The sequence below is a fragment of the Arvicanthis niloticus genome, chromosome 3 (assembly GCF_011762505.2).
Source record: "Arvicanthis niloticus isolate mArvNil1 chromosome 3, mArvNil1.pat.X, whole genome shotgun sequence".
NCBI classification, from domain to species: domain Eukaryota; kingdom Metazoa; phylum Chordata; class Mammalia; order Rodentia; family Muridae; genus Arvicanthis; species Arvicanthis niloticus.
Window position 1 is genome coordinate 138,659,824 of NC_047660.1, and position 20,962 is coordinate 138,680,785.

A 20,962-nucleotide genomic window follows, 5' to 3' on the forward strand; every position below is an offset into this window, starting at 1 on the left:
ACAATGGAAAGGAGGTTTCTTTGGTGGACAGGGAAATTGGGAAAGAATTCCCTTTCGTGAACAGTGGAAAGGACATCCCTGTGGTGGACAATCGGGAGGAACTCTCTGTGGTGAAAAGTGTAAGGATGTTTCTGGATCCACAGTGGTGAGTACATCCTTGTTGTACAGAGAAGGATGTCCCTGTGGTTCACAGTGGGGAGGATGTCTCTGTGGTGAACAGTGGGAAGGACATCACTGTGCTGGACATTGGTGAGGATGACCCTGTGGTGGACAGTGGGAAGAAAGTCCCTGTGGTGGACACTGGGAAAGATGTCCCTGTTGTTGACAGTGGGAAAGACATCTCTGTGGTGGATAGTGATGAGGACTTTTCTGTGGTGGACAGTAGAAAAAACATCCCTGTGGTTGAAAATGGAGAGGACCTTCCTGTGGCAGACAGTGGGAAGGAAGTCCCAGTAGTGGACAGTGGGGAGGACGTCCCTATGGTGAAAAGTGGGAAAGACATCCCTGTTGTGGACAGTGGGAAGGACATCCCTGTTCTGGACAGCAGGGAGGACCTCTCTGGGTTGGACATTGGAAAGGATGCCCCTATGGTGGACAGTGGAAAGGATGTCCCTGTAGTGCACAGTGGTGAGGATATCGCTGTTGTGCACAGGAGGATGTCCCTGTGGTACAGTGTTGAGGACCTCCCTGTTGTGCACAGGAGGATGTCCCTTTGGTCCACAATGGGGAGCATGTCCCTGTGGTGAAGAGTGGGAAGGATGTAACTGTGCTAAACATTGGTGTGCAAGACCTTGTGGTGGACAGAGGTAAGGACATCCTTGTGGTATACAGGAGGATGTCCCTGTGGTGGACAGTGAGGAGCACCTCCCTCTGGTGAACAATGGGTAGGGAGTTCCTGTGGTGGACAGTGGTGTATAGTGGGAAAGAAGTAAATGTGGTGGAGAGTGGGGAAGATGTCCCTGTGGTCAACAGTTGGGAAAACATCCCTCTTGTGGACAGTGTGAAGTACATCACTTTGGTGGACATTGGGGAGGACATACCTCTGGTGGACAGTGTGGAGGATGTCCCTGTGGTCGACAGTGGGTAGATCATCACTTTGGTGGACAGTGGGAAGGATGTCCCTCTGGTGGACAGTGGGAAGGATGTCCCTGTGGTTGACAGTGGAGAGGACGTCCCTGTGGTGAACAGTGAGAAGGATGTCCCTGTGGTAGACAGTGGGGAGGCTGTTTCTGTGGTGGACAGTGAAGAGGACCTCTCTGTAATGGACAGTGGAAAGGACTTCCCTGTGGTGGACAGTAGAGAGTATTTTCCCATTGTGGTCAGTGGGAAAAAAATCCCTTTGATTCACAGTGGGAAGGATGTTCTTTTGGTGGACAGTGGGAGGATGTCCCTGTTGTGGACAGTTAAAAGGATGTTTCTATGATCCACAGTGGTGAGCACGTCCTTGTTGTACACAGAAGGATATCCCTGTGGATCACAGTGGGGAGGATGTTCCAGTGGTGAACAGTGGGAAGGACTTCATTGTGCTGGACATTGTTGAGGATGACACTGTGATGGACAGTGGTAAAAACGTTCCTGTGGTGGACAGTGGAAAAAAACATACCTGTGGTGGACAGCGGGAAAGAAGTCTCTGTGGTGGACAGTGGGAAAGGCATCCCTGTGGTGGACAGTGATGAGGACGGTTTCTGTGGGGAATAGTGGAAAGAACACCCCTGTGGTGGACAGTGGAGAGGACCTTCCTGTGGTTGACAGTGGGAAGTCCAAGTGGTGGACAGTGGGTAAAATGTCACTGTGGTGGACTGTGGTTAGAATGTCCCTATTTTGGACAGTGGGAAGGATGTCCATGTGGTGGACAGCGGTGAGGACTTCCCTGTTGTGCACAGAAGGATGTCCCTGTGGTGCAAGTAGGGAGGATGTCCCTGTGGTGGATAGTGGGGAGGATGTCACTGTGGTGGACAGTTTGGACCAAGTCCTTGTGGTGGACAGTGGGAAGGACTTCACTTTGTGGACAGTGGGAAGGACGTCCCTGTTGTGGACAGAGGGTAGGATGTCCCTGTGGTATACAGTAGGGAGAACCTCACTGTTGTGGACAATGGGTAGGATGTCCCTGTGGTGGACAGTTGAAAGGACATCACTCTGGTGGACAGTGGGGAGGAAGTCCATTTGATGGACAGTGGGAAGGATGTTAGTGTGATGTACAGAGGTGAGGATGTCCCTGTAGTGGACACTTGGGATTACGTCCCTGAGGTAGACAGTAGTTAGGACGTCAATGTGGTGGAGTGTGGGGAGGACATCCCTGTTTTAAACAGTGGGAAGGATGTTTCTCTGGTGGACATTGGAAAGGAAGTCCCAGTCCCTGTGGTTGACAGTGGGGAGGAACTCTCTGTGGTGGACAGTGGGAAAGATGTCCCTGTGATGGACCCTGATGAGGACGTTTCTGTTGTGGACATTGGAAAGGACATCCCTGTGGTGGACAGTGAAGCAGACCTTCCTCTTGAGGAGAGTGGGAAGAACGTCTCTGTGGTGGACAGTAGGGAGGCTGTTTCTGTGGTGGACAGTGGAGAGGACTTCTCTGTGGTGGACAGTGAAAAGGACATCCCTGTGGTGGACAGTAGGGAGTATGTATGTGTTGTGGACAGTGGGAAGGATGTTCCTTTGATTCAAAGTGGGAACGACATCCTTTTGGAGGACAGTGGGAAGGACGTCCCTCTGGTGGACAGTGTGGAGGATGTCCCTGAGATGGTACAATGGGGAGGACCTTTCTGTGGTAGAAAGTAGTGAGTATGTCTCTGATGTGGACAGTGTGTAGGGCTCTCGGTGGTGGACAATCAAAAGGACATCCCGGTGGTGGACAGTGGGGAGGATATTGCTGTGGTGGACAGTGGGGAGGATGTCCCTGTGGTGGACAGTTGGGAGGGCATCCTTGTGCTGGTCAGTGGTAAGCACTTCCTTTTGGTGGACATTGGGAAGCATGTCCCTGTGTTGGACAGTGTGGAGGACATCTCTGTGGTAGACAGTGGGTAGGACATGTATGTGATTTACAGTGGAGAGGACATCACTGTGGTGGACAGTTTGAAGGACGTCCCTGTGTTGTACAGTGGGGAGGACCTCTTTGTGGTGGACAATGGGGAGGACATCCCTGTGGTGGACAGTGGGAAGGACATCCCTTTCATGGACATTGGGTATGATGTCTTTGTGGTAAACAGTGAAGAGGATGTCCCTGTGGTGGACATTTGGGAGAACCTCCATGTGGTAGATAGTGAGAAGGACGTCCCTGTGGTGGGCAGAGCAAAGGATGTCTATTTTTTGCACAGTGGGGAGGACATTTCTGTGGTGGACAATTTGAAGGACGTCCCTGCTGTGGACAGCGGGGAGGAACTTTCTGTGGTGGACAGTGGCAAAGATGTCCTTGTGGTGGACAGTGGAGAGGACATTCCTGTTGTTAACAGTGGGAAGGACATCCCTGTGCTGGAAAATGGGGAGGACCTCCCTGTTGTTTACAGTGGGGCAGATGTCCATGTGGTGGACAGTTTGGAGAATGCCTCTGTGGTGGACAGTTGGAAGGGCATGTCTTTGGTGGACAACGGGGAGGATGTCCCTGTGGTTTGCAGTTGGGAGAATGTCCTTGTAGTGGACAGTGAGATGGACGTTCCTTTGGTGGAAAGTGGGAGAACGTCTTTTGGTGGTCAGTGGGGAGGACCTCCCTCTGATAAACAGTGGGGAGGACATCCCTGTGGTAAACAGTGGGGAGGAGTTTCTTTTTTTGGACTGTGTGGAGGATGTCCTTGTGTTGGACAGTTTGGAAGACGTCCCTTTCATTGGCAGTGGGGAGGGCACCCCTGTGGTGGACAGTGGAATGGATGTCTCTGTGGTGGACAGTAAGAAGGACATTTATGCTGTGGACAGTGGAAAGGATGTTCCTTTGTTCCACAGTGGTGAGTACATCCCTGTTGTGCACAGAAGGATATTCCTGTGGTGCAGAGTGGGTAGAATTTCTTGTGGTGAACAGTGGGAAGGACGTCCCTGTTGTGGACTGTGGGAAGAACATCCCTCTGGTGGACATAGGAGAGGAAATTCCTGTGGAGGACAGTGGGATGGACATCCCTGTGGTGGAGAGTGTTGAGGATATCCCTGTGGTGGACAGTGGGGAGGACATCTCTGTGGTTGACAGTGGTGAGGATGTCTCTGATGTGGACAGTGGGTAGGACCTCTCTGTGGTGGACAGTGGAAAGGACGTCGCTTTGGTGGACAGTGGGGATAATGTCCCTGTGGTGGACAGTTGGGAGGGCATCCTTGTGGTGGTCAGTGGGAAGGACTTCCCTTTGGTGGACATTGGAAAGGATGTCCCTGTGGTGTACAGTTGGTTGAACATCCCTGTGGTAGACAGTGAAAAGGATGTTCCTTTTTTGTAAAGTGGGGAGGACATTTCTGTGGTGGACAGTTTGAAGGACGTCCCTGCTGTGGACAGCGGGGAGGTCCTCTCTTTGGTGGACAGTGGAAAAGATGTCCTTGTGGTGGAGAGTGGAGTGGACATTACTGTCATTGACAGTGGGAAGGACGTCCCTGTGGAAGACAGTGGGGAAAACTTCCCTTTGGTTTACAGTGGGGCGGATGTCCATGTGGTGGAGAGTTGAAAGGATATCCCTTTGGTGGACAGTGGGGAAGATGTCCCTGTGGTGGACATTTTAAAGGATGTCCCTGTGGTGGACAGTTGGAAGGACATGCCTTTGGTGGACAGTGGGGAGGATGTCCCTGTGGTTTGCAGTTGGGAGAATGTCCCTGTAGTGGACAGTGAGTTCCTTTTTTGGAAGTGAGGATGATATTTCTATTGCGGATAGCATGGAGAAGTTCTCTGTGGAGGACACTGGAAAAGACGTCCCTGTTGTGGACTGAGATGAGAATGTATCTGTGGTGGACAGTTTAAAGGATGTCCCTGTGGTAGACAGTGCGGAGGACCTTCCTGTGGTGAACAGTTGGAAGGATCTCCATGTGGTGGACAGTAGGGAGGACGTCACTGTGGTGGACAGTGGAGAGGACCTCGCTGTGGTGGACAGTGGGAAGGACATCCTGTGGTGGACAGTGGGAGGACTTCACTCTGGTAGACAGTGGGGAGGATGTCCCTGGGGTGAACAGCAGGGAGGACATCTCTGTAGTGGACAGTGCAGAGGATGTCCCTGTGGTGAACAGTGGGAAGAACGTCACTGTGCTAAACTTTTGTGAGGATGTCCCTGTGGTGGACAGTAGGGAGGATGTCCCTTTGGTGGACAGTGGGAAGGACGTCTTCATGGTGGTCAGTGGAGAGGACATCACTGTGGTGGACAGTAAAGAGGATATATCTGTTTTGGACAGTTAAGAAGATGTCCCTGTGGTGCACAGTGGGAAGGACGTTCCTTTGGTGGACAGTGGGGAAGACTTCCATGTGGTGGACAGTAGAAATGAACTCCCTCTTGTGGACAGTGAGAAGGATGGCCCTGTGGTGGACAGTGGGGAGGACATCTTTGTACTGGACAGTGGGAAGGATGTCTCTGTGGTGGACAGTGGAAAGGATGTTTCTGTGGTTGACAGTGGTAAAGACATCCCTGTGGTCGACTGTAGGGAGGACCTCTTGGTAATGGACAGTGAGAAGGACGTCCCTTTGGTGGACAGTGGAGAGGAACTTCCTGTAATGGAAAGTGAGAAGGATGTCACTGTGCTGGACATTGGTGAAGACTACCCTGTGTTGGACAGTGGTAAGGACATCCTTGTGGTGAAGAGTGGGGAGAAACTCTCTCTGGTGGACAGTGGAAAGTATGTCCCCGTGGTGGATTGTGGGGATGACGTCCCTGTGGTAAACAGTGGAAAAACATCCCTGTGGTGGACGGTGGGAAGGATTTGCCTTTGGTTGGCAATGGGAAGGGTGTCCCTGTGGTAGACAGAGAGAAGGACATTCCTGTGGTGGACAGCAGGATGTCCCTGGGGTGCACAGTTAGGAGAACGTCACTGTAATGGACAGTGCGAATGACGTCCCTTTGGTGACAGTGGAAAGGACGTCCCTTTGGTGGACTTGGGTAGAAAGTCCCTGTGGTGGAAGGTGAGGAAGACCTCCCTGTGGTAGACAGTGGGTAGGATGTTCCTGTGATGTACAGTGGGAAGGACGTTACTGTTGTGAACAGTTATGAGGACGTTTCTATGGTGGACAATGAAAAAAAGTCCCTGTGGTGGACAATTGAGATTAACTTCCTGCGGTGGACAGTGGGAAGGAAGTCTCAGTGGTGGACAGTGGTGAGGATGTCTCTGTGGTGGACAGTAAAGAGGACCTCGCTGTGATGAACATTTGAAAGGACGTCACTGTGTTGGACAGTGGTTAGAATGTCCCTATTGTAAACAGTGGGGAGGACATCCCTGTGGTGGACAGTGGGGAGGATGTCCCTGTGGTCGACATTTTGGTGGAAGTCCCTGTGGTGGACAGTGGGAAGCATGACCCTTTGTTGGACTGTGGGTAAAACGTTTCTGTGGTGGACAGTGGGGAGGATGTCACTGTGGTTGACAGTGGGGAGCATGTACCTGTGGTGGAGAGTTGGAAGGATGTCCCTTTGGTGGACAGTGTGAAGGATATCCGTGTGGTGGACAATGGGAAGGACGTCACTTTGGTGGACATTGGAAAGACATCCCTATTGTGGAGAGTGGAAATATCATCACTGTGGCGGACAGTTTGGAGGATATACCTGTTGTGGACTGTGGGAAGGACCTCGCTGGGGTTTACATTGTGTAGAATGTTCCTTTTGTGGACTGTGAGAAGGATGACCCTGTGGTGGACAGTGGGAAGGAAATCCCTGGGGTGAACATTGGGAAGGACATCACTTTGGTGGACAGTGGGAAGGGTGTCCCTGTGGTGGACAGTGGAGAGGATATCCCTGTGGTTGACAGTGGGTAGGACGTCCCTTTGGAGGACAGTGGAAAGGACTTCCATGGTTTAAACAGTGGGAAGGACATTTATGTGGTGGACACTGAAACGGAAGTTTCTGTGGTGGAGTGTGGGGAAGATCTCTCTGTGGAGGACAGTGGGAAAGATATCCCTGTGATCGACAGTGATGAGATGTTTCTGTGCTGGACAGTGAGAAGGATGTCACTGTGGTGTACAGCGGGGAGGACCTCTCTGTGGTGGACATTGGGGATGACATTTTTGTGGTGGACAGTGGAAAGGATGTCCCTGTAGTGCACAGTGATGAGGAAGTTCCTGTTGTTCACATGAGGATATCCCTGTGGTGCATAGTGGTGAGGATGTCCCTGTGGTGCACATTGAGGAGGATGTCCCTGTGGTGAACTTTGGGTAGGACATCACTGTGCTGGACATTGGTGAGGATGACCCTGTTGTAGACAGTGGGGAGGATGTCCCTGTGGTGGACTGTGGAAAGGAAGTCCCAGTGGTGGACAGTGGGGAGGATGTCCCTATGGTCGACAGTTTGGCCTACATCTTTGTGGTGGACAATGGAAAGGATGTCCCTTTGGTGGACAGTGGGAAGGACATCCCTGTGTTCGACAGTCGGGAGGATGTTTCTGTAGTGGAGAGTGGGGAGTACCTCCCTGTGGTAGACAGTTGATAGAACGTCCCTTGGTGGCTAGTTGGGAGGATGTCCCTTTTTTGGATAGTTTTTAAAACATTTCTGTTGTGCAGAGTGGGAAGGACATTCCTGTGGTGGAGAGCAAGCATGATCTCTCTGTGGAGGACAGTGGGAAAGACATTTCTGTAGTGGACCTTGATGAGATGTTTCTTTGGTGGACAGTAAAAAGGACATCCCTGTGGTGGACAGTTGAGAGGTACTTCCTATGGTGGACAGTGGGAAGGACATACCTGTGGTAGATGGGGGGAATGACGTCCATTTGATAGACAGTGGGGAAGATGTCACTGTGGTGGACAGTGGGGAGGAACTCCCTCTGGTGGACAGTGGGGAGAACTTCCCTGCAGTGGATACTGGGGAGGACATTTCTGTGGCACAGTGGGAAGTTCATTCCTGTGGTGGACAGTCCCTGTGGTGATGATGTCCCTGTTGTTCACAGGAGGATGTCCCTGAGGTACACAGTGGTGAGGACATCCCTGTTGTGCACAGGAGGATGTCCCTGAGGTACACAGTGAGGAGGATTTCTTTGTGGTGAAGATTGGGTAGGATGTCACTGTGCTGGACATTGATGAAAATGAGTCTACGGTGAACAGTGGGGCTGATGTTTCTGTGGTGGACAGTGGGTAAGACATCCATGTGCTGGACTGCTGAAGGACATCTTTTTGGTGGAAAGTTTGAACAACATCCCTTTGGTGGAAAATGTGGAGGACATCCCTGTGGAGGACAGTGTAGAAAACCTCCCTCTGGTGGACAGTGGGGAGGACATTCCTCTTGTGGACAGTGGGGAAGACATCCCTGTGGTGAACAGTGGGGAGGACGTCCCTGTGGTGGACAATGGGGAGGACATTTCTGTGGTGGACTGTGCAGAGAATGTCCCTCTGGTGGACAGTGGGGAGGATGTATCTGTGGTGGACAGTGGGAAGGATGTCACTGTGCTGGACATTGGTGAAGACTAACCTGTGTTAGACAATGGTAAGGACATCCTTGTGCTGGAGAGTTGGGAGAAACTCTCTCTGGTGGACAGTGTAGAAGATGACCCTGTGGTGGACAGTGGCAAGGACATCCCTGTGGTGGAAAGTGGGGAGAAACTCCCTCTGGTGGACAGTGGGAAGGGCGTCCCTATGGTGGACATTGAGGGAAATGTCCCTGTGGTGGACTGTTTGGAGGATGTCCCTTTGGTGGAGAATGGGGAGATACTCCCTCTGGTGGACAGTGGGAAGGGCGTCCCAATGGTGGACAGTGGGAAGAAAATCACTGTGGTCGACAATGAAGAGGATGTTCCTGTGGTGGATAGTTGGGAGGACGTCCCTGTGTTGAACAGTGTGAAGGATGTCCCTTTGGTGGACAGTGCAAAGCACATCCCTATTGTGGACAGTGGAAAAGTCGTCCCTGTTGTCGAAAGTGGAGAGGATGTCCCTGTGGTGGACATTAGGGAGGACCTACCTGTGGTTGATATTGTGTAGGATGTTTCTTTTGTGGACATTGGGAAGAACATCACTTTTGTGGATTGTGGGGAGGACATTCCTATAGTGGACAGTGGGAAGGAAGTCCCTGTGGTGGACATTGGGGAGACTGTTCCTGTGGTGGACAGTTGTGAGGACATCCCTTTGGTGGGCAGTGGGAAAAACACCCCTTTGGTGGGCAGTGGGAAGGGCATCCCTTTGGTGGATATTAAGAAGAACGTCCCTGTTGTGGACAGTACGGAGGATGTCCCTGTGGTGGAAAGTGGAGAGAATGTCCCTGTGGGGCACATTGGGGAGGATGTCCATGTGGTGGAAAGTTAAGAGGATGTTCATGTGTTGGACAGAGGGTAGGACATCACTTTGGTGGACAAGTGGGGAAGATGTCACTGTGGTGAACAGTGGGGAGGAAATCCCTCTGGTGGACAGTGGGGAGAACAACACTGTGGTGGACAGTGGGGAGGATATTTCTGTGGTGGACAGTGGGAAGGATGTTTTTGTGGTGGAGAGTGAGGGACATATCTGTGATGGATATTGGGAAGGTTGTCCCTGTGGTGGACTGTGGTGAGGACTTGTCTGTGGTGGACATTGGAAAGGACGTCCCTTTGGTGGACAGTGGGAAGGATGTCACTGTGCTGGACATTGGTGAGGATGACCCTGTGGTAGACTGTGGTAAGGATGTTCTTGTGGTACACAGGAAGGTGTCACTGGGATGTACAGTGGGGTGGACATCTCTGTGGTGAACAGTAAGAAAGATGTCCCTGTGGTGGACAGTGGGAAGGACATACCTGTGGTGGATTCTTGGGAGGACTTCCCTGTGGTTTAGAGTGGGAACGACATTTCTGTGGTGGACAGTTCGGAAGATGTCCCTGTTGTGGGCAGTGCAAAAAACATCCCTTTGGTGGACAGTAGTGAGGACATTTCTGTGTTGGACAGTGGAGAGGACCTCACTCTGTTAGACAGTGTGGAGGATGTCCCTCTAGTAGACAGTTGGGTGGAGGTCCCTGTGGTTGACAGTGGGAATGATGTCCTGTGGTGGACAGTTGGGGAGGACATTTGTGTTGTGGACAGTGGGAAGGATGTATCTGTTGTAGAAAGTGGGGAGGACCTATCTTTGGTGGACAGTGGGAAGGGCATCCCTGTTGTGGACAGTGGAAAGGATGTCCCTGTGGTCCACAGTTTTGAGGACGTCCCTGTTGTGCACAAGAGGATGTCTCTGTGGTGGACAATTTGGAGGATGTCCCTGTGGTGAACAGTAGAAAAAATACCCCTGTTGAAGACATTTGTGAGGATAACCCTGTGGTGGACATTGGTAAGGACATACCTTGGTGGACAACGAGGAGGACCTCTCTGTGGTGGACAGTGGAAAGAATGTCCCTGTAGTGCACAGTGGTGAGGACATCTTTTTGTTCACAGGAGGATGTCCCTGTGGTACGAAGTTTTGAGGACATCCCTTTTATGCACAGGAAGAAGTCCCTCTGGTGCACAATGTGGAGGATGTCACTTTGGTGAACATTGGGTAGGATATCACTGTGCAGGACATTGGTGAGGATGACCCTGTGGTGGACAGTGGGGCAGATGTTCCTGTGGTGGACAATGGGAAGGACGTTCCTGTGGTAAAGAGTGGGAAGGGCATCTCTTTGGTGGACAGTAGGGAGGACGTCCCCTTGGTGGACAGTGGAGAGTACCTCCCTGTGGTGGACAGTGGGGAGGACATCGCTGTGGTGGACAATGGGGAGGACGTCCCTGTGGTGGACAGTAGTCAGGATGTTTCAGTGCAGCACAGGAGAAAGTCTCTTTGGTGGACCGTGGGAAGGATGTCTCTGTAGTGGAAAGTGCATATGACATCTCTGGTGTGAAAAGAGATGGGGACGTCCCTGGTGTGCACAGGACGATGTTCCTGTGGTGCACAGTGGTAAGGACGTCCCTGTTGTGCACAGGAGTATGTCTCTGTGGTGCTCAGTGGGAAGAATGTCCCTGTAGTGAACAGTGGGAAAGAAGTCCCTTTGGTGGTCAGTGGGGAGAACGTCTCTGTTGTTGACAGTGGGGAGGACGTACCTTTGGTGGACAGTAGAAAATACATCCATGTGGTGGACAGTGAGAAGGATGTTTCTCTGGTGGACTGTGGGAAAAACCTCCTTGTCGTGGACAGTGGGTAGCACGTCCCTCTGGTAGACAGTGTATAGGACATTTCTTTCTTGGACAGTGGGAAGGATGTTACTGTGGTGGACAGTGGGGAGGATATTGCTGTTGTGGACAGTAAAAATGATGTCCCTGTGGTGGACAGTTGGGGGGACTTCTATGTGGTGGACAGTGGGAATGACATCCCTGTTGTGGACAGTGGAAAGGATGTCCCTGTGGTCCAGAGTGGTGAGGACATCCCTGTTGTACACAGAAGAATGTCCCTGTGGTACACAGTTGGGTGGATGTACCTATGGTGAACAGTGGGAAGGACATCCCTGTGGTAGAAAGTGGATAGGACATCCCTGTGATGGACAGTAGGACGACATCCCTATTTTGGACAGTGGCGAGGACGTTTCTATGGTGGACAATAATAATGACGTCCCTATGGTGGACAGTGAGGAAGACCTTACTGTTTTGGACAGTGGAAAGGATGTCCCTGTGGTCCACAGTGCTGAGGACATCTTGTTGTACACAGAATGCCCCTGTAGTGCACAGTGTGGAGGATGTCCTTGTGGGGAACAGTGGGAAGGACATCCCTGTGTTGGACAATGGGGAGGATGTCCCTGTGGTGAACAGATTGGAGGACGTCCCTGTGGTGGACAGTGAAAAGGATGTCACTTTGGTGGACAATTATCAGGGCATCTCAGTGGTGCACAGTGGAAGGACATCCCTGTGTTGGACAGTTGGGAGGACGTCACTTTGGTGGACAATGGGAAGGACATCACTTTGGTGGACAGTAGAAAGGATGTTTCTGTGGTAGAGAGTGGGGAGGATTTCCCTGTGGTAGAATGTAGGAGAGGACCTCCCTGTGGTTGAGAGTGTGTAGGACATCCCTGTTGTAAACAGTGGGAAGGATGTCCCTGTGGTAAACAGTGGGGAGAAAGTCTCTGTGTTGGACTGTGGGAAAGACATTCCTCTGGTAAATAGTGATGAGGATGTTTCTGTGGTGGACAGTTGAAAGGATGTCTCTGTGGTGGACAGTGGAGAGGACATTATTGTGGTGGACTGTGGGAAGGAAGTCCCAGTGGTGGACAGTGGGAAGAATGTCACTTTTTTGGACAATGGGGAGGATGTCCTTCTGGTGGACAGTTTGGTGGATTTCCCTATGGTGGATAGTGGGAAGGACATCCCTTTGATGGACAATATGAAAAAGGTCTTTGTGGTTGACAGTGGGAAGTACATCTTTTTGGTGGACAGTGCGAAGGATGTCCCTAAGGTGGACAGTGGAAAGGATGTCCCTGTGGTGGACAGTGGCAAGGATGTCCCTGTGGTGGACTGTGCGGAGGACATCCTTGTGGTGAACAATGGGAAGGGGGTCCCTGTGGTGGACAGTGGAGAGGATGTCCTTATTGTGTACAGTGGGAAGGACCTCCTGTAGTAGACAGTGGAGGATATCCCTGTGGTGTAAAATTGTGAGGATGTCCATGTGGTGAACAGTGAGAAGGATGTCCCTTTGGTGGAGAATGGGGAGGACCTCCCTGTGGTAGACAGTGTGTAGGAAGTCCCTGTTGTAGAGAGTGGGAGGACATCACTGTGGTGGAGAGCAAGAAGTATCTCTCTGTAGGACAGTGGGAAATACTTCCCTGTGGTGGACAGTGGTGAGATGTTTCTGTGGTGAATCATAAAAAGCATGTTTCTGTGGTGGACAGTGGAGAGGACCATCCTGTGATGGAAAGTGGAAAGATGTCTCTGTGATGGACAGCAGAAGGACGTCACTGTGTTGGACAGTGGAGTGAAACTCCCTGTGGTGGATATTGGGGAAGACCTCTCTGTGGTGGACAGTGGGAAGGACATCTCTGTTGTAGCAAGTGAACATGATGTCCCTGTGGTCCATAGTAATGAGGAGGTCAGTGTTGTACACAGAAGGATGTCCCTGTGGTTCACAGTGGAGAGGATGTCCCTGTGGTGAACAGTGGAAAAGATATCACTGTGCTGGACATTGATGAGAATGATCCTGTGGTGGACAGTGGTAAAGAAGTCCCTGTGGTGGACAATGGGGAGGAACTCCCTCTGGTGTACAGTGAGGAGGACGTCGCTGTGGTGGACTTTGGGGTGGATGTCCCTATGGTGGACAGTGGGAAGGATGTCACTTTGGTTGACAGTTGGAAGGGCATCCCTGTGGTGGACAGTGGGAAGGATTTTTCTTTGGTGGACAGTGAGAAGCATGTCCCTGTGGTGGACAGTTGGGAGGAAGTCCCTGTGGTGGACAGTGGGAAGGACGTTCCTTTGTTGGACAGTGGAAAGGATATCCCTGTGGTGGACAGGGTAGAGGACATCATTGTGGTGGAAGATGGGGTCGACCTCCCTGTCTTGAACAGTGGGGAGGACGTCCATGTGGTAAACAGTATGAAAGATGTTCCTGTGGTGGACAGCTGGGAGGAAGTTTCTGTTGTGGACAGTGGGAAAGACATCCCTCTGGTGGACAGTGATGAGGACTTTTCTGTGGTGGACAGTAGGGAGGAAGTCCCAGTGGTGGACAGTGGGGAGGATGTCCCTGTGGTGGACTGTAAGGAGGATGTCCCTGTGGTGAACAATGGGAAGAACGTTCCTGTAGTGGACAGTGGGAAAGACGTCCCTGTGGTGGACAGTGGAAATGATGTCCCTGGGATTTGACAGTTGGGAGGACATCTCTGTGGTGAACAGTGGGGAGGACATCACTTTGGTGGACTGTGGGAAGGGTGTCACTGTGGTGGACAGTGGGAAGGATGTTCCTGTGGTGGACAGTGGAAAGGACGTCCCTTTATTGTACAGTAGAAAGGACGTCCCCTTGGTGGAAAATGGAGAGGACATCCCTTTGGTGGAAGTTGGGGAGGACCTCCCTGTGGTGAAGGGTGGGGAGCATGTCCCTTTGGTGGACAGTGGGAAAGACATTCATGTGGTGGACAGTGGAAAAGAAATTTCTGTGGAGGACAGTTGGAAAGACGTCCCTGTTGTTAGAGAGTGAAAAGGACAGCTCAGTTGTGGATAGTGGGAAGGAAGTTTCTGTGTTGGCCAGTTGGAAGGACATTCCTGTGGTGGACAGTGGGGAGTATGTTCCTGTAGTGGACAGTAGGGAGTATGTCCCTGTAATGGACCGTGGGAAGGACCTCAATTTGGTGGACTGTGGGAAGGACATCCATGTGGTGGCCAGAGGTGAGGACGTCCCTGATATGGACAGTGGGGAGGACATCCCTATGGTGGACAGTGGGGAAAAGGTTTCTGTGGTAGACAGTGGGGAGGACCACACTGTGGTGTACAGTAAGTAAGATGTTCCTGTGGTAGAAAGTTGGGAGGACATCCCTGTGGTGGGCAGTGTGTAGGAAATCCCTGTGGTGGACAGAGTGGAAGACATTACTGTGTTGGAAAGTGAAAAGGGTGTCACTGTGGTGGACAGTGTGGAGGACCTCTCTTTGGTGCACAGTGGGAAGGACGTCCCTGTGGTAGACAGTGGTCAAAACCTCCCTGTGGTGGATAGTGGGAAGGATGTTTCTGTGGAAGACAGTGGGCAGGAAATCAATGTTTTGGACAGTGGGAAGGACGTACCTGTGGTGGACATTGGGGATTATCTACTAGTGGTGGACAGTGGGAAGGACATCTCTGTGCTGGACAGCAGGGAGGACATCCCTTTGGTGGACCATTTGAAGGATGCTCCTTTGGTGGACAGTGGGGAGGACATTTCTGTGGTGGATAGTGGAAAGGACTTTTTGTGGTGTATTTCAGAGAGGACCTCTCTGTGGTGGACAGTGTGAAGGACGTCTTTGTTGTGCACTGGAGGATGTCTCTGAGTTGCACATTTGTGAAGACATCTTTGTTGTGCACTGGAGGATGTCCCTGTGGTGCACAGTGGGGAGGAGTTTCCTAGGGTGAATAGTGGGAAGGATGTCCCTGGGGTGGACAATGGGGAGGATGTCCCTGTGGTGGACAGTGATAAGAATGTCCTTCTGGTACACAAGAGGATGTTTCTGTCGTGGACAGTGGGGAAAACATCCTGTGGTGGCCAGTGGGGTGGACATCTTTGTGGTGAATGGTGAGAAGAATGTACCCATGGTGGTCATGGGTAGGAGGTTCCTGTGGTGGACAGCGGGAAGGAAGTCCCTGTGAAGGACAGTGGGGCAAACGTCACTGTGGTGGACAATGGAGAGGACATCCCTGTAGTGGACAGTGGGGAGGACATCCCTGTAGTGGACAGTGGGGAGGATATCTCTGTGGTGAAATGTTAAGAGGATGTCCATGTGGTGGAGAGTGAAAAGGATGTCCTTGTGGTGGACAGCAGGGAGGAACTCTTTGTAATGGAAAGTGGGAAGGTCATCACTGTGGTGGACAATGGGGAAGACATCACTCTTGTGAATATTGGAAAGGAAGTCACTGTGGTGGACAGTGGGGAGGATGTCCCTGTGGTGCATAGTTGCAAGGACATTGATGTAGTGGAAAGTGACAAGGACATCTTTTTGGTGGACAGTAGGAAGAATGTCCCTGTGGTGGACAGTGGGTAGGACGTCCCTGTGGTTGTCAGTGGGGAAAAAGTCTCTGTGGTGGACAGTGGTGAGGACATTTCTGTGGTGGACAATTGAACATCCCTCTGGTTTACCGTGGAAAATATGTCCCTGTAATGGAGAGTGCATAGGACATCTCTGGGTTGGACTGTGGTGAGGACATCCCTGGTGTGCACGGGAGGATGTTCCTGTGGTGCACAGGGGTGAGGATTTCCATGTTTTGTACAGGAGGATGTACCTGTGGTGCACAGCGGGAAGGATGTCACTGTAGTGAACAGTGCTGGACATTGGTGAGGATGACCCTGTGGTAGACAGTGGGAAGGACATCCCTTTGGTTGACAATGTTAAGGACGTCCTGGTGGTGGACAGTGGGGAGGACCTCCCTGTGGTAGACAGTGGGTAAACTGTCTCTGTGTTGGACATTGGAGAGAGCATCCTTGTTTTGGACAGTGGAAAGGACGTTTCTGTGATGAACAGTGGAAAGTGCGTCCCCATGGTGGACAGTGGGAAAGATGTCCCTGTGGTTGACAGTGGGTAGGATGTTCCTATGGTAGTCAATGTGTAGGACCTCTCTGTGGTAGACAGTGGGAAGGACGTCCCTGTGGATGAGAATGGGGAAGATGTCCCTGTTGTGAACAGTTGCGAGGACGTCCTAGTGGTGGACAGTGGGAAGGATGTCCCTTTGGTGAACAGTGTGGAGGATGTCCCTGTTTGGACAGTGGGGAAAACATTTCTGTGGTGGACTGTGTGAAAGATGTCACTGTGGTGGAGTGCGGAGAGAAGATCTTTGTGGAGGACAATAGGAAAAAGGTTCCTGTGTTGGACAGTAATGAGACATTTCTGTGGTGGACAGTAAAAAAAGTTCCTGTGCTGGACAGTGGAGAGGACCTTCCTGTGGTGGACAGTGGGAAGAACGTCCCTGTAGTGAACAATGGGAAGAATGTACATTCGGTGGACAGTGAAGAGGACCTCCCTGTGGTGGACAGTGGAAAGGATGTCCCTGTAGTGCACAGTGGTGAGGATGTCACTGCTGTGCACAGGAGTATGTCCCTGTGGCACACAGTGTTGAGGATGTCTCTGTTGTGCACAGAAGGTAGTTCTGTGGTGTACAGTGGGGAGGATGTCCCTGTAGTGAACAGTGAGATGGACATCCCTGTGGTGGACAATGGGAAGGACATGCATATGGTGGACAGTAAGAAGGATATCCCTGTGATGGACAGTTGGGGGGACATCCCTGTGGTAGACAGTGTGGAGGAAATACCTGTGTTAGACAGTGGGTAGGACATCCCTGTGTTGGAAAGTGGGGAGGACGTCCTCATTTTGGAAAGTAGGGAGGACGTTTCTGTGGTGGACAGTGGGAAGGGCATCACTGTGGTCGACAGCAGGGAGGACCTCTTTTTGGTGGACAGTGGGAAAGACGTCTCTGTGGTGGACAGTGATTAGTACGTTTCTGTGGTGGACAATGGGGAGGATGTCCCTGTGATGGACTGTGGGGAGGACCTCCCTGTGGTTGAGAGTGGGTAGGAAGTCCCTGTGGTAGACAGTGGGGAGGATGTCGCTGTGGAGGACAGTTGCAAGGACATCCCTCTGGTGGTCAGTGAGAAGGACGTCCCTTTGGTGGACTGTGGGGAGGACGTCCCTCTGGTAAAGAATGGGGAGAACATCCCTGTGGTAGATAGTGGGTAGGACTTCCCTGTGGTGGACTGTAGGGAGGACGTCCTGGTTTTGGACAGTGGGTAGGACATTTCTGCAGTGGACAGTGGGAAAGACGTCACTGTGTTAGAGAGCTGGGAGGATATATATGTGGTGGTCAGTGGGAAAGACGTCCCTGTGGTGGACAGTAAAAAGGATGTCCCTCTGCTGGACATTGAAGAGGACCTTCCTGTGGTGGACAGTGGGAAGAACTTCCCTGTGGTTGACAGTGGGGAGAACATCCATATGGTGGACATTGGAGAAAACCTCCATGTTGTGGACAGTGGGAAGAATGTCCCTGTGATGTACAGTGGGGAGGATCTCTCTGTGGTGGTCAGTGGGGACGACTTACCTGTAGTGGTAAGTGGAAAGGATGTTGTGCACAAGAGGATGTCTTTGAGGACCCCAGTCGGGAGGATGTCCCTGTGGTGAACATTGGGATGGACGTCCCTATGGTGGACAGTGGGGAAGATGTCCCTGTGGTGGACAGGTGGAAGGACGTCCCTGTTATGCACAGTGGAAAGGATGTCCCTGTGGTCCACAGTGGTGAGGACTTCCCTGTTGTGCACAGGAGGATGTCCTTGTGGTGCACAGTGGTGATGATGTATCTGTAGTGAACAGTGGGAAGGACTTCACTGTGCTGGACATTAGTGAGGATGACCCTATGGTGGAGAGTGGTTAAGAAGTCCTTGTGGTACATCAGAGGACATTCCTGTGGTAGACAGTGGGAAGGACATTTTTCTGGTGGACAGTGGGGAGGACATCCCTGTGTAGACAGTGGGGAGGACATCCCTGTGGTGGTCAGTGTGAAGGATGTCCCTGTGGTGGACAGTGGGGAAGTCGTCCCTGTGGTTGACAGTGGGAAGGATGTCCCTGTGGTGGACAGTGGGTAGGACGTCCCTGTGGTAGATAGTGATGAGGACATCCCTGTTTTGGACACTGGGGCGGACGATTCTGTGGTGGACAGTGGGGAGGATGTCCCTGTGGTAGGACTGTGGTGAGGATGTTTTTGTTGTGCACAGGAGAACATTCCTTTTATTGACAGTGGGAAGGTTGTCCCTGGTGTGGAGAATGCAGAGGACATCTCTGTGGTAGACAGTGTGAGAACATCCCTGTTGTGCACAGAAGGATGTCCCTGTGATGCACATTGGGGAGAATGTTCAATGGTGAACAGTGGGAAGGATGTTTCTTTGGTGGACATTGGTGAGGATGCCCCTTTGGTGAACTGTGGTAAGGACGTCCTTGTGGTACACAGTAAGACTTCCCTCTGTTGGACATTGTGGAAAACATCCCTATGGTGAAAGTCTCTATGGTGGACAGGGGGAAGGATGTCCCTGTGGTGAAGAGTTCTGAGGACAACTCTGTGTTGGACAGTGGTGAAGACGTTCCTGTGGTGGACAGTGGGAAGGACATGCCTGTTGTGGACAGTGGAAAGGACATCCCTGTGGTAGAGAGTGAGAAGAGCATCCCTCTGGTGGACTGTGGGGGGAAGTCCCTGTTGTGGACAGTGAAAAGGATGTCCCTGTGGTGGACAGAGGGGAAGATGTCGCTGTGGTAGACAGTGGAAAGAACCTCTTTGTGGTGGACAGTGGGAAGGACATCCCTGAGGTGGACAGTGGGGAAGATGTCCCTGTTTTGGACATAGGGAAAATGTCCCTGTGGTTGACAGTGGGGAGGACGTCCCTGAGGTGGACTGTTGGAAGGACATCCCAGTGGTGGACAGTAGTGAGGACGCTTATGTGGTAGACAGTGGAAAGGACGTCTTTGTGATGGACAGGAAAGAGGACCTCCCTATTTTGGACAGTGGGAAAGACGTCCCGGTGGTGGAGAGTGGAAAGGATGTCCCTGTAGTACAGTGTTGAGGATGTCCCTATTGTGCACAGAAGGATGTCCTGTGGTGCACAGTGGGGAGGATGTCCCTGTAGTGAAAAAAAAGAAGGACATCCCTGTGGTGGACAGTGGGTAGGATATCCCTGTGGTGGACAATTGCGAGGACATCCCTGTGGTGGACAAAGGAAAGGATGTCCATATGATGGACAGTGGAAAGGATGTCCTTGTGATGGACATTTGGAGGATGTCCCTCTGGTGAACAGTGGTAAAGACATCATTGTGGTACACAGGAGGACATCCTTGTTGTGGACAGTGAGGAAGACCTCCATCTGGTGGACAGTGGGTAGGAAATCCCTGTGGTGGACAGTGGGAAAGATGTTCCTCTTTTGGACAGTTGGAAGGTCGTCCCTGTGGTGGAGAGTGATGAGGACGTTTCTGTGGTGAACAGTGGAAAGCATGTATCTAGTGAACAGTGGAGAGGACCTCCCTGTGGTTGGCAATGGGAAGGATGTCTCAGTGGTGGACAATGAAGAGGACGTCCCTGTGGTAGACAGTGGGGAAGATGTCACTGTGTTGGATAGTGGGGAATACGTTCTTGTGGTGGACCGTGGTTAGGACATTTCTGTGATGCACAGGAGAACATCTCTTTTGTGGACAGTGGGAACAATGTCCCTGTCTTGGAGAGTGGGTAGGACATCTCTGGGGTGGACAGTGGTGATGGCATCTCTAGTGTGCACAGGAGGATATCCCTGTAGTGCACAGGGGTAATGACGTCCCTGTTGTGCACAGGAGGAAGTCTTTAGGTTGCCCAGACAGGCTGTCTCTGTGGTGAACATTGGGAAGACCGTCCCTATGGTGACAGTGCGGGGGATGTCCCTGTGGTGGAGAGTTGGAAGGACGTCCCCCTTAAGCACAGTGGAAAAAATGTCCCTGTGGTCCACAGTGGTGAGGACTTCTCTGTTGTGCACAGGAGGATGTCCTTGTGGTGCACAGTGGTGATGGTGTCCCTGTAGTGAACAGTGGGAAGAACTTCACTGTGATGGACATTGGTGATGATGACCCATTGATGGACAGTGGTAAAGAAGTCCTTATGGTACATTGGAAGATGTTTCTGTGGTGGACAGTGGGGAGGACATCCCTGTGGTGGACTGTGGGAAGGATGTTTCTGTTGTGGACAGTGTGGAGACTGTTTCTGTGGTGAACAGTGGGTAGGACCTCACTGTGGTGGACAGTGTGAAGGACGTCCCTGTGGTGGACATTGGGGAGGACATCCCTTTGGTGAAGAGTGGGAAGTACATTCCTGTGATGGACAGTGGTGTGGACAATTCTGTGGTGGAGAGTGGGGAGGTTGTCCCTGTGGTTGACAGTGGGGAGGACCTCCCTGTGGTGGACAGTGGGTAGGACGTCCCTATGGTAGACAGTGGCAAGGACATCCCTGTTTTGGACAGTGGGGAGGATGATTCTGTGGTGGACAGTTGGGAGGATGTCCCTGTGGTGGACAGCAGAAAGGACCTCTCTTTGGTGGACAGTGGGAAGGACATCCCTGTGGTGGACAGTGGAAAGTACCTCCCTGTGGTGAACAGTTTGGAGGACATCCCTGTTGTGGACAGTGGGAAGAAGGACTTTTTGGGAGACAGTGGGTAGGATGCATCTGGGTGGACAATGTGGAGTATGTCACTCTGGTGGACAGTGGGGAGGCCATCTCTGTGGTGTAAAGTGGGGAGGA